Here is a 12,557-nt window from a genome sequence, read left to right as displayed (position 1 = left end):
CGAGCACACGGTTCGGGGAGCCCTGCGTCCTTCCCAAAAACGCCAGCCAAACGCACAGGTGAGGGGCAGCTCCACACAATTTGTAACCCTGACGACGGGAAGGAAGGAGCGTGTGTGTGTCCAGGACAGGTCACCCCTCCCGAGCTGCACCCCTGGGGAGGATCTGGCCTGAGAAGTCTGACACACACACACACACACACACACACACCCCCCCACACCCCCCCACACCCCCCCGTTTGCTTTTGGTCATCTAGTGGGGTTTTTTTTTTAACCCTCAAGGATACTTTTCCCAGTGCTTTTTCAGAGAGAGTGGAAGAGAGAGACACATCGATCAGTGGCCTCCCGCATACCCCCGACCCGGGCTGGGGACCGAGCCTGCAACCGAGGCACATGCCCCTGGCTGGAATCGAACCCCGGACCCTTCAGTCCGCAGGCTGACGCTCCAACCACGGAGCCACACCGGCCAGGGCAGGTCATCTGGTTCTTAACGTGGCTGCTTTTAGGACTTGACTAGCCCTCGCTGGTTTGGCTCAGCAGTTAAGGCGTCGGGGGCTTCTCGGGTTCGATTCCCACTCAAGGGCAGGTACCTGGGTTGTGGGTTCGCTTCCCGCCCCCCGGTCGGGACACATGAGGGAGGCAACCAGTTGACGTGTCTCTCCCACGGACGTTCCCCTCTCCCTTCCACGCTCTCTGAAAAGCAATGGAAAAAACACCCTCAGGTGAAGATTAACAGCAACAAAGTTGTGTTTCCCGTTCATGTCATTTTGCAAACGAGGTCTGCTCCTTCCACGGGAAAAACGGCGAAGTCGGTTCTGCAGAGAAAGCCGGAGGGCGGCGAGCTCCCCCCCGCCCCAAGGCTGCTCGGCCTTCCTCCCCGAAGGCCAGTTCCCGCAGCGAAGAGGTGCTCTTTGGGCCCAACAGTCATCCCTAAAGATGAGGCGCACAGCGAGGTCCCTGTGGGTTGGTCGCTGGCGCCCAGGTTGTGCCTTTTCCCTCCGCTCCGCGTACTGCGCTGGCCCCGGTCATGCCCGAGCCCTGTCTGTGCCCAGCGTCCCCTCTGGTAACGTGGCTTCCTCGGGGTTCGGCACCTTTAGGGAGCGGGAGCCTGTGGGGGGGGGGAGGCCGCAAGGGGTGTTTCCGGGGCGAGACCCCCAGCGGAAGGGCGGCCCCGGAGCCCATGGGGCAGGGCGCCTGTTGCATAGACCTCGGCAGGCGGGCGAGGCGGCGGGCACAGGGGCACTCTGCAGGGTCACCGCTACAGAAGGTCACAGCACGCGCACCTGCAGGAGGGGCGGGGGGGACCCCGAGGCCTGTCAGCCCTTACCCCACACACCTGACGGAGCCCCGCTGCTCTCAGAGACCGAGTACGGCCTCTCCGTCCGTCCTGCTGGCCACGCAGGCCACGGACAGCACGGGCCCCCCAGAGGCTGTGTCCGCTGAAGCCGCACCTTGAAGGCTCAGACACCACGGTTCCCTTTCATCCGGCCCCCCCGCCCCAGCCAGCGACCGGCTGTGCTGGCTTCCCCTCGCGTCACAACGAAGTGTCACAAATTGGACCTAAAACGAGCCAGACTCACTCCCAGCCCTGGGGGCCAGAAGCCTAAGCTCCGGGTACCGGCAGGGCCCTGCTCCCTCTGGAGGCGGCTGGGGAGGGGCCTTCCTGCCCCTTCCTGCTGCCCCGTGGCCTCCTGCATTGGGGGGCTTGCGGCTGCCCGCGTGCCCTTCCCGTCTGTCTGTCTGTCCTCTCCCGTCTTGCGAGGACGCTTCTCATTGGATTCAGGACGCGCTCGGTTAATCCAGGGTGATCTCCTCTTTGGATCCTTAATTGCATCTGCAAACACCTTCTCCATAAAAGGTCATGTTCCGAGGCCCCAGGGTCAAGACCCGAGCATCTTCTGGGGGTGACCGTTTAACCTGCCGCAGCTGCTGACTTAATAGCCTAATAACCTTGCAGCGGGGACGCTGGGGTATCCCCGTCTAGGTGATTTAACCACTAATAGGAACCGAGCTACACCTGCAACCCAGGACGCCTGAACGCCCGGCCAGCAGGGAGCAGAAGCAGGTGGAGGGCTGGTTCTTTCCCAGCACGAAACCAACCTCTGCCCACAGACCCCGTCACCATGCAGGGATCCTCTCCCCCCGAAACGCGGACACCTCGCCACTGTTTTCACTTTCTGCCTTTGATAGAGACACGGGTAACAGGATTGTCATCGTAACTACAGCAAATCAAACCAGAGTGAGATGAGAAAAAGATTAAACATTTTTTTTAAGTGAATGAACAGTCCTGGCCGGTGTGGCCCAGTTGGCTGAGTGTCCTCACAGGCACGGAGAGGTCGCGGGTTCGATTCCAGGTCAGGGCACGTGCCCGGGTTTCAGGCTCGATCCCCAGTAGGGGGCGTGCAGGAGGCAGCCCATCGATGTTTCTCTCTCTCCCTCTCCCTTCCTCTCTCGATAAATAAAAATATATATAAGCTATTTTTAGTGTGAGCATGTTACTTCATATATACATGAAAAACACAATATAGAAAAAAATCAAAAAAGAAACCATAAATACATTTTTACCATAAGCATATATTTCAGATATATATGGAAAACACAATATATAAAAATGCATTTTAAAATATCTCTAATGTACATTAAAAACAAAATATAAATATTTTCATAGTGAGCATATGTAACTTTTACATATATCAGGAAAATATAAGACAAGATTCCTGAAAGAGTAAACCTCTCCCCCACACGCACATGCAAACTGGTCCCTCGCTTGGGCCCGGCCTCAGGAAGAATCCACACCCCTCCCCGGCCCCCTCCACCCCTCAGGGTCACCTTTCGGGCGCCTGGCCACCAGCTTCAAGGCCAGCGACATCTCTAAAGAGTTACACCTGAGAAATTAAAGAATCAAAAGCAGTTCTCGCCTGTGTTTCTAGAGACCTCGCCCAGGGCCAGCCTACCCTGGGTGTGACCGTGTCTCCAGCCCCACAGCCCCGGGGAGCCGCAGCCCGAGGACAGGGCTCCGGGGGCTCCCAGGCGAGGCCAGGTTTCCTGCGGCTGACCACAGCGGGGAGGGCAGGGGGCCTGAGACAGCCAGGCAAGGCCCCAGCTGTGTCAGGACACAAACGGTTTTTCCGGCTGTTGAGTTGACAGCTGCAGAGTCAGTGCCCTCGGGGCCGGGGAAGGAGGCGCCCACAGCTGTGCTCCAGGCAACTGCAGCAGCCCCGGGAGCCTGTGAGGGTGACCGGGATGGGGGTGACCGGGATGGGGGTGACCGGGATGGGGTCCAGGAGGCAGAGGGCGGATGTGCTCTTCCCCGCGTCTCTCTGGTTAGCCCGTCGGTACGTCTACAGGTTGGATCCAGGAGGAAACTGGGGAGCGAAGGAGACGGACACAAGCGGATACTCTCCACGGGGATCACGAGGCCCCTTCCCGGGATGGGCAGGGTGGGCTGCTGGGCTCCTGCCCCCCAGATGCTGGCTGCCTCTTTCCTAAGTGAAACCACCAGGATCTGGGGCCCCGAACAAGCGCGGGGAGGGTAAGGACCACTTGGCAGGTTGTCATCCGGGCTGCCTGGCTCAGCTGCGAGCCAGACCCTCGCCGTAACCCTTTGAGGGCCAGGGCGCCAGCGTCTCCTCTCCTCGAGGAGGGGCAGCTGAGGCGGCCAAGGGCAGCCCTGCCAGTGCCTGCGCCCTGCGGCCCGTGGCCAGCCTGGACAGACGGCCCCAAGCACCACACAAAGCTGGGCACCAGAGGGACACACAGAAAGGGGGGTGGTGACCGGCCACGGTCCGAGGGAGCCAGCCTTCTCTCTGTTTCACGGGCCAAGGTGGCCAACGGCCCCGTTTTCCTAGGCTTCTTTCATTTCCACCGGGAAGCCCTCCTGCTGGGTGGCACCTTCTCAGATGGGCGCCGTGTGGGCGGCTCAACCTGACGGAAGCAGGTCCTCTCAGCTCTGGGGGCCGGGAGTCTGAAGGCCGGGGGTCGGCCGGGCCGGGCTCCCTCTGAAGACTCCAGAGATGGGCCTTCTGTTCCCTCCCCGAAGGCTGACGTCCTTCATGACAACAGCCCGAGGTCACCGCCACGGCGCGGACACGGCGCATCCCACGCAGCTTACTCACGTCTCGCCAGCTCTCGCAGTTCTCTGCTTTTGGGGGGTATAGCTTACCCACAATTCAGTGCACCGTTTTAGTTTTATTTTTATGTTTTTATTGATGTTTAGTGAGAGGAAGGGAGAGGGAGAGAGAAACATCAATGATGCGAGAGAGCGACGGGCTGCCTCCTGGGGATCGAGCCCCCAGCCCGTGCATGCGCCCTGACGGGGAACCCGACCTTGACCTCGGGGTTCCTGGGTCGACGGCCAACCACCGGGCCACGCTGGCCGAGCTAAGGTGCACCCCTTTTAAACACTGGTCCCCTCGCTTTGGTAAATGTACACAGTCGCACAACCGCTGCCGCGACTGGGTGTTAGGACACCGGGGACGGCGCGGGAAGGCCGGAGGGGCGCGCCCCGGGCTCTTTACAATTACCGTTCGTAGTTTTAACTGGTGCAACCGATACACATGCAGTGAGCAGGCACGATTTTTTTAAAAATAAGCAAAAATTAGACAAACGTATTTCCAGACTTTCGTATTTCCAGACACAGACGTCGTTCACAAATGCAGCACCATCCTGCGCATACGGCTTTATAAGCCACTTCTTCTTAACGTCACAGACCTGTCTGCCACGACGAGAGAGAACAGTCCGCGTTTTTACGGCCACGAGGCATCTGCCATCGGGCTGTCCCAGGAGCAGAGCAAAGGAAGCCCCGGGGACGGTGAAGGAAATTGCTAGTGCCGCCCAGAGAGTATCCTGCCAGGAAGCCCCCAGGCGGCCTTTCTCTGTCGGTCCCCACACCGCCCCCGGCGCAGGCAACCACGGACCTGCTCCCTGGGTCTGCCCTTTCCTAGAATTGCACAGAAATGGAAGCCTTGTGCCTGGCCGCTCGCCCCGAGCGTGGCGCGTGGAGACGTGTCTTCACGGGCGTCCCGTCAATAATCGTTTCCTTTCCGCCGCTGAGCCATGTCCCTGCGCGGCTGCTCCGAACCTCGCGGGTCCGTGGGCCAGCTGACGAGCGCCGGGTCGCCTCCGCTTTTTGGCTGTTACGAACGAGGCTGCCGTGAGCGAGCATGTACGAGATCTGCGGGGACACGTGTTTTCAATTCCCTCGGATCGAGACCTGGGGGGTCGGGGCGTAGGGTGAGTGTGCTTGTCGCTTTAAGAAACTGACAAACTAATTCCCAAAGCGGCAGGGCCTGCGGGTTCCCATTTCCCCACAGCCGCCCGGGCCTATCTGCTCCTGCGAAGTGTGCTTTTTCGTTTTAATAAGTTTCTTAATAAGTTTTAAACATCAGTGATGAGAGTCATTGATCGATGCCTCCTGCACGCCCCCTACGGGGGATTGAGCTGCAACCCCATGTGCCCTGACCGGGGAATCAAACCGGTGACCTCTTGGTTCCTGGGTCGATGCTCAACCACTGAGCCACACTGACCGGGCCAGAGGTGTGCTTTTCTTTTTTTTTTTTTAATCCTTACTTGAGGATATTTTTTTTCCATTGCTTTTCAGAGAGGAGCATTGATGTGAGAGAGACACACCAGTTGGTTGCCTCCCACAGGAGCCCCGATCAGGGATCAAGCCTGCAGCCGAGGTAAGCGCCCTTGACCGGAATCGAACCCAGGACCCTTCAGTTCGAAGGCCAATGCTCTAACCACTGAGCAAACTGGCCAGGGCCGGAGGTGTTTTTTTTTAAAAAAATCCCCACCCAAGGATACGTTTAGAGAGAGGAAGAGAGAGAGAGAACCATGGATGGGTTGCCCCACGGTACGTGCCCCAACCGGGGCTCAAACCGCAACCTAGGTGTGTGCCCTGACCAGGAATCGAACCCGAGACCACTCTGGTGTATGGGGTGATGCTCTCAACCAACGGAGTCACCCGGCGAGGGCAGTGCGGTGTGCTTTCCATCTGCATTTCACTCATGAGCAGTGAGGTTGAGCGTCTTCTGAGGGGCAGGGTGACATTCTCACATCTGCTTCTGGGCTGCGTCTATTTCGATTCTTTCCCCACCACACGCCCTTGGCCTCCAGTCTCCTATGTCATTGCATTGTGATCAGACAACGGGGCCTCTATAGTTTCCACTTTTGGAATTTGATATTCTTCGTGGCCTCGAAGTCCGAATTGGGGCCCGGGCCTTCCCCTCAACTACAGGTTGTTTAAAGGTAGGCATGGGCCAAATTCCTCCCGAGAGAGAGCGTGTGTGTGATTTTAAACCCTCAAGCCCTCAAGTAAATTAAAAATCAGTTTAGAGGCCCGGGCAAGAGCTGGGTGAGCGCGCAGGGAAGCCGGTGCTCTCGCTCCGTGGGTGGGGATGGAAGTGGCTTTGGTGACTCGGGAAAGCAGTTTGCCATGAAGTCCAGATTCTCCGCACCACTTGTGCCCTGTTGTAGGTCATTCCACACCTGAGAAATCTCTTAGGAAATAAAACGAGAGTCAGATGCCCGGCTGGGTGTGGCTTGGCGGTTGAGCATCCACCTATGAACCAGGAGATCGCCGCTCAACTCCCGGTCAGGGCACATGCCCAGGTTGCCACTCGATCCCCAGCCGGGGTCGTGCAGGAGGCAGCCAATCAATGACTCTCCTCATTGATGTTCCTCTCTCTCCCTCTCCTTTCTTCTCTGAAATCAATAAAGATATTTAAAAAAAAAAAAAAAAAAAAGACGGTCAGAGATGCACAGAAAGATTTCTTTACGTACCGATTCTTCTCTAAGCGGAAAAACTGGAAGCCACGGGCAGCTGGCTTCAATGAAGCGTGGTGCGTTCAGACCGGCGAATCCTGGGCCGTCCTTAAAGCTCAAGTTCGTAAAGTCTTTTCAGTGACGGAGGAAACCAGGTATCCTGTTAAACAAATAAAGCAGCTGGAGATACACACACAGGGTCATGTCAATATTATAAAAATACCTGAATGCATGTCTGTGCAGGGAGAAAACGGGGGGGAGACTAAAACGACCACAGTGTTAGCGCCGGGATGTGAGATTAAAATTAGATTTTCTCTCATTCTTACACGTGTGTGTATTTGGCAAAATTTCTGTGATGAGCGCACGTTGCTCTGTAGTCAGCACATCTGAACCCAGACCTGGAAATCAGACAGGTGGGTGAGGGCAGAGGGGTGGGGGCCCACCTGTGGGGAACAGGCTTTTTTTTAAAGCAATTTTAAAATTATTATTGGTTTTGAGAGAGAGAGGAAGGGAAAGGGAGAGAGAGAAACAGCGACGTGAGAGCAAAACATCGATCGGCTGCCTCCTGCAGGGCCCAGGCTCCGAGGCGGCAGCCTGGACGCCCGTCCGGTGCTCTGGCTGCCCTACGCTCACCCGCAAGGTGAGGTCATTCCCTGACCCCAAACGCAATTCCTCTGAATGTTGCCGAAATTCCTGCCAACCAGAAGCAGGAAAAGGAACTTTGAAAAACATATATCCTTTGGATTTACCTTCACGCTGTCTCGGCCAGAAGCCTCAGGATTAAACAGGAAACAAAAAACTCTTGTTTTGGGCGCCCTGAGTGACATTTCTTTGTTTGGGTTCTTTGATCTAGGACGGAACCAGCTAAGGAAGGGAGTGAAGCAGAACTTGCACTTGACTCAAAGGGGATTTGCCGCGCAGCTCCCAGAGCCAGGCCGCTCCCTCCCGCAGCCCCTGGGTTTATCCACGGTGCCCGCGGAGCCACAGAGGCCACGTGAGAGGGCCTCCAGCGTGGAGCAGCAACCGACAAAACCGTGAACGTGGACTCGTTTGCTACTTTGAATCCCCAGACCGAGGACTGGCGTTTAAGCAAGGGCTTCACTCCGGATTTCAGAACTTGGTTTTACGTGAGTTCTGTTTAAGTTCGTGAAAATAACGCATTTCACGCCATCCTGCAGCCGGCGAAGGTCTTGAAGCAACGCAGCTGTGGGGTGGGGAACAGACGCGACCCGCCTGGGTTGGAACACCACCGAGACCAGCTCGGTGCCCAGCACGCTCGGAGGTGCCCTCCGTGAACCTGAAATTCTAGGGTGGCCAAGCATGTGGGGACAGAGGCAACCCCACGTGTCCGGGGTGAGAGCGTAGATCAGGGCAGCTCCCCGGGGGATGGTTGGCAACAGGTCACAGAGCGAGCAGACCCACGTCCCCTCTAACGGCACCTGGGGGCTGTCCCACAGGCGCGGGGTGTGTGCAGAGGGAAGACGTTCGTCCCTGCATTGTTTCTGCTGGAAAACACCTGCCACCAGGGACTGATAGGACTGCAAAATTAACAAACGACACCCTTGAAAATTAAAGCCTTACGCAATGGAGCCCTGGCCAGTTTTGCTCAGTGGCTAGAGCATCGGACTGTAGACTGAAGGGTCCCGGGTTCGATTCCAGCCAAGGGCACGTACCTCGGTTGCAGGCTTGATCCCCAGTCCTGGTCGGGGCACGTGCGGGAGGCAACCGATGTGAGGATGTTTCTCTCTGTCTCTCCCTTCCACTCTCTCTGAAAATCAATGGAAAAAGTATCATCAGGTGAGAATTTAAGAAGAAAAAAAAAGAAAGCCTTCTGCAATCGCGATCTCCCACAGAGGGCTCTGGTCTGGTCTCCAAAGCAGCACTGTAACGGGCTAGGTTAATTGTCGGTTTCCCACCTCCTATTAACAACATTCCTAACCTTCCCTGCCCCCAGGACGCAAGGGGGCCAGTCCGTGCAGGTCTGAAGGGCCGGGCGGTAGGCCAGGCAGCTGGTCCCGGGAGCCCAGAAGGCTGCGGCTGCCTCCTTCCCCGGGAGGGCCTGCTGAGCGCCGGACCCCGACCCCGCCAGGCACACGTGGGAAACGCCAGGAGCAGGCTCCACGACCTGAAGCCACGGAGGGTCCCTTCTCCTCATCTGCAAAATGAGGCTGGGACAGGCTGCCCTTTGTAACAAGTGTCACAAACAGCGTCTGCCGCTCTTGGCCTCCGGGGGCTCCTGGGTCAGGCTCCCTGGGCGGGGCCCGGGGAGGCCTCAGGCAAACTGGAAGCTTGAGAACTTCGGCGCGCACCTGACGGTGCTTATTTTTACTTGGGTTCTGATACATAAACACCACGTGTCCCGTGCGGATAATATTTATCAGTTACATGCACAGAATCAGCGTCAGGTGGCCCGGCAAGCCTGCAGTTCGCACCTCCGTCTAGCGAACGTGAGGGGACCTGGGCGGGGACAGATCACGGCATTCAATACTAAAAGGCCCCGCGATGTATCATACGTGCCGTTTATCCCAGGCGGGCCTTGCGGGGTGAGGCTGGCGGCGACGGTGCTGGTGGCCCCTTTTAGCCAACCCCGCAATCACCATCACCAGGCGGCATTTGCAGAAACACTAAGGGCCGTCCTGAGACGGTGTGTAAGACGTAACTAATGTTACCTGGCTCTGCTGCCAACGTGGACAGATGGAGGGGTTGGCGCCATCTCAACTCCCGACTCTCCCCGTGACTTGGGAGGGATGCTATCATGCCATTTTTTGCCTCGGTGTATTTTCTTTGATTTTCAGGCCACAGGAGCAGCGTGGAAACGCTCACCTTTCCTTAGCGGTATTTCAGACATTGACGAGCTCATGGCTGCACAGAAAGTGGCCTTAAACGACGTATTTAGCCTGAATACGCTCCTGTATGCCTTTACAATGAATCATTTTGGGACATTTTTAATATTTGCACACATAATGAAGCACAAATGGAAGCGTAGGCAAACTTTTCATGTTCCGGGGTCAATTTAAGTAACTGTGTGACTTCTGCCTAAAGTAAAGGGTGGATCTCCCTTGAATTCTCACAAACCTATACTGGCTGGTACGTGACCACCAGCTACAAGCGGCTATTTCCACGTAAAATTCAATTTAAAATTCAGTTCCTCAGCAGCACTGGCCGCATTTCAAGCGCTCACTGGCCGCAGACGGCTGGTAGGTAAGGGACTGAAGGGCGCAGCTGGAAGGACACTGCATCGCCTCGGGAAGTCCTGGCAGACCTGGCGGCCCACACTCCTCACCGGTCTATCCAGGGTGCCTGGGTGACAGCAAACGCTTGTTGACTGAGTAAGAAAGTCGTTGTTCTAACTTGTCTTAAATCGTCCTTCCAGGTGACAATCAAAACAGAAGAATTTCTCTGCTTTAGCCCAAACCCGTGTTCCCACACGATTGTTTAGCTGGAATTATTCCTCCCTTCTGCCTACTTCCCGGTTTGTTTGGTTTTTAATTTTCTAAATTGATTTTAGAGGGGTGGGGGGAGAGAGAAACACTGATGGGTTACCTCCCGAATACACATGGGCCGGTGATTGAAGCTGCACCTGGACGTGGGCCCTGGTTGGGAATAGAACCCATGCTTTTTGGTGGACGGGGCATAGGACCCTCCAACCAACCGAGGCACGCCGGCCGGGCTCCAGTTTTGTTTTTAAGGCATGCCTCACAAGTCTTGGGTCATAATCCTCACTCACCCTGTTTATCTGATCATTTAATTCTACTCAAATCAGTCACATTTGTTTCTCCAAATAAATTATCTAAACATTATTTCACCCAAACTGAGTGTTCAGAGTTGGAGATGGCAATGTGTTAAACCTCCCAAGAAATTGATATTTTTCCCCCCAATGGGTTAGAACCAACTTCTAGACAAGCTTATTTCTTAGGGGAAGAGAGAATTCCGTTATTAAAGCTTTCTTTTCTAGAAAGAAAAAAGAACAAAAAAAGAAAGTTTGTTTCCAGGATGCCATATATCACCAAGAGGAAACGAACCTTCCAAGGCAAAAGCCTCAGACCCACAAGGAAACGTGAGCTGAAGCTGACCAACCTATTTGTTGGATTACAGTGGACACACCTCTGGCCTGGGCCCCACAACTGACCGCCCGGCGCGACAAGATGGGGCCACAGAAAGAACTGGAGAGAGATTGTAACTGGCTCTCTCCACCCCAGGACTGCAATTTTTATGCCAAAACAAGGGTCCTGGGCTGGCGGCCCCTCCCAAGCGAGCCCTTTCCCCCCCACCCCACCCCAAGCAAATCTTCCTCCCTCCTGCCCCCCTTTGCAAACAGGTTACCCAAGTTCTCTCCAGGATATCGAATGAATGTAACCTATTTAACCAAATAAACCAATAAACATGCCAGAAATGGAAAGACGGGCTCCTGCGGTTCCGAATTCCCCACAGCAGGCCCTTGTGTTAAAACACAAGGTTTCTCCTGCAGAATCCTTTATATGAGGGTGGTTTGAACCATCAAAATTACACTGAGACGCAGCTCCCAGAAACGACGCTTCGATCTGCTCAACAGAGTGTCTGCAGCTGCGTTCAAGGAAGACACAAGCCCGAAAGGTAAACTTTATTGAGTTAAACTGCATTGATGCGGAAAAAAAAGGAAAAGCTAATGTTTCTCTCCTTCGTGCTGCGTTTGGCTCCCTCCGACTCAAGAGCTAATTGACTTCAGGGGGACTTGCTCATGGACTACGGACCTTCACAGCAGGAAATAAAAGGGTAGCCTCCCCCGAGGACCCCCAAAGGGGACTCCAGGTCACCCCACGTCTGAACGCCACCCAGTCTTCTTTCTACCGCGTGCAATTGATCCAAAGGATACAAATTTCCAAACCCTGGCGGGCCTGGGAAGAACGCGGCCCCGGGTCAGACCCACCGCCTGAAACCTCGCTCCCGCCTCCCACGTTCGTTTCATGAAAATCGTGGAACAAATTAGGAAAACGTGCGCCTCCGGTACGCCCTTCGTGTGCGCCCTAAAACTCGGGGCTGGGTTCCCCTCCGCGCGGCCGAGAGAAACGCCGAGCAGCTCGCGTTTTCAGCCGACGCATCCTCCTCTCTCGCCTTTGGGGGTTAAAAAAAAAAAAAAAAAAAAAAAAAAAAGCCGGGCTGCTCCGTTTTTGCAGCCTCCCCGCGCCCCCCACCCCGCCGCCCCCCGCCCCCCTGTCCTTGGTCGCCCATTCCTTCCCCCGCCCTTTCGCTCGCGCGCAAAATAGGACGCGTGCCCGAGACCGAGGGAGACCGGGTTCAAACAGGCGGCGGCCCGGCCGAGCCCCGCGCGCCCCGCAGCAGCGCCCCTCGGAGGCGGGGGCAGGAAGCGGCCGCGCGCCCCGGCCCCACCTCCCCTTCAGGCCAGAACAATGGCTTTTCTCCTGCAAAACGGAGTCGGGAGGAGGCCGGCCCCGCGCGCCCCGGGGGCCACTCCCCGGGTCCGAGGACACGCAGCGCGCGCCTCCCCGCCCCCCACCCGAGCGCGGGCCCCCGGCCGCGCCCAGGGCCCCGGGCGCGCGGGGTCGGTTCGGCTCCAGCCCAGCCCAGCCCAGCGCAGCGCGCGCGGACCCCAGCGGCCCGCACGAGGCCGAGCTCGCCGCGAACAATGCGCGCCCCGCCCCCGCCCCGCCCCCGCGTGCCCATTGGCCGGCGCGGGATTGGCCGGCCCGCGGGGCGGGGCGCGGCGGCAGCGCGCGTGCGCGGGGCGGGCCCTGCGCGGGCGGGGGCGGTGCTTTGTGTGCGGCGGCGGGCGCGCGGCGGAGGCGGAGGCGGAGGCG

This window comes from Miniopterus schreibersii, assembly GCF_964146895.1.
Source record: "Miniopterus schreibersii genome assembly, chromosome: 16".
NCBI classification, from domain to species: domain Eukaryota; kingdom Metazoa; phylum Chordata; class Mammalia; order Chiroptera; family Miniopteridae; genus Miniopterus; species Miniopterus schreibersii.
The sequence above is the reverse complement of the archived record's forward strand: the minus strand, read 5'-3'. Positions refer to the sequence as shown.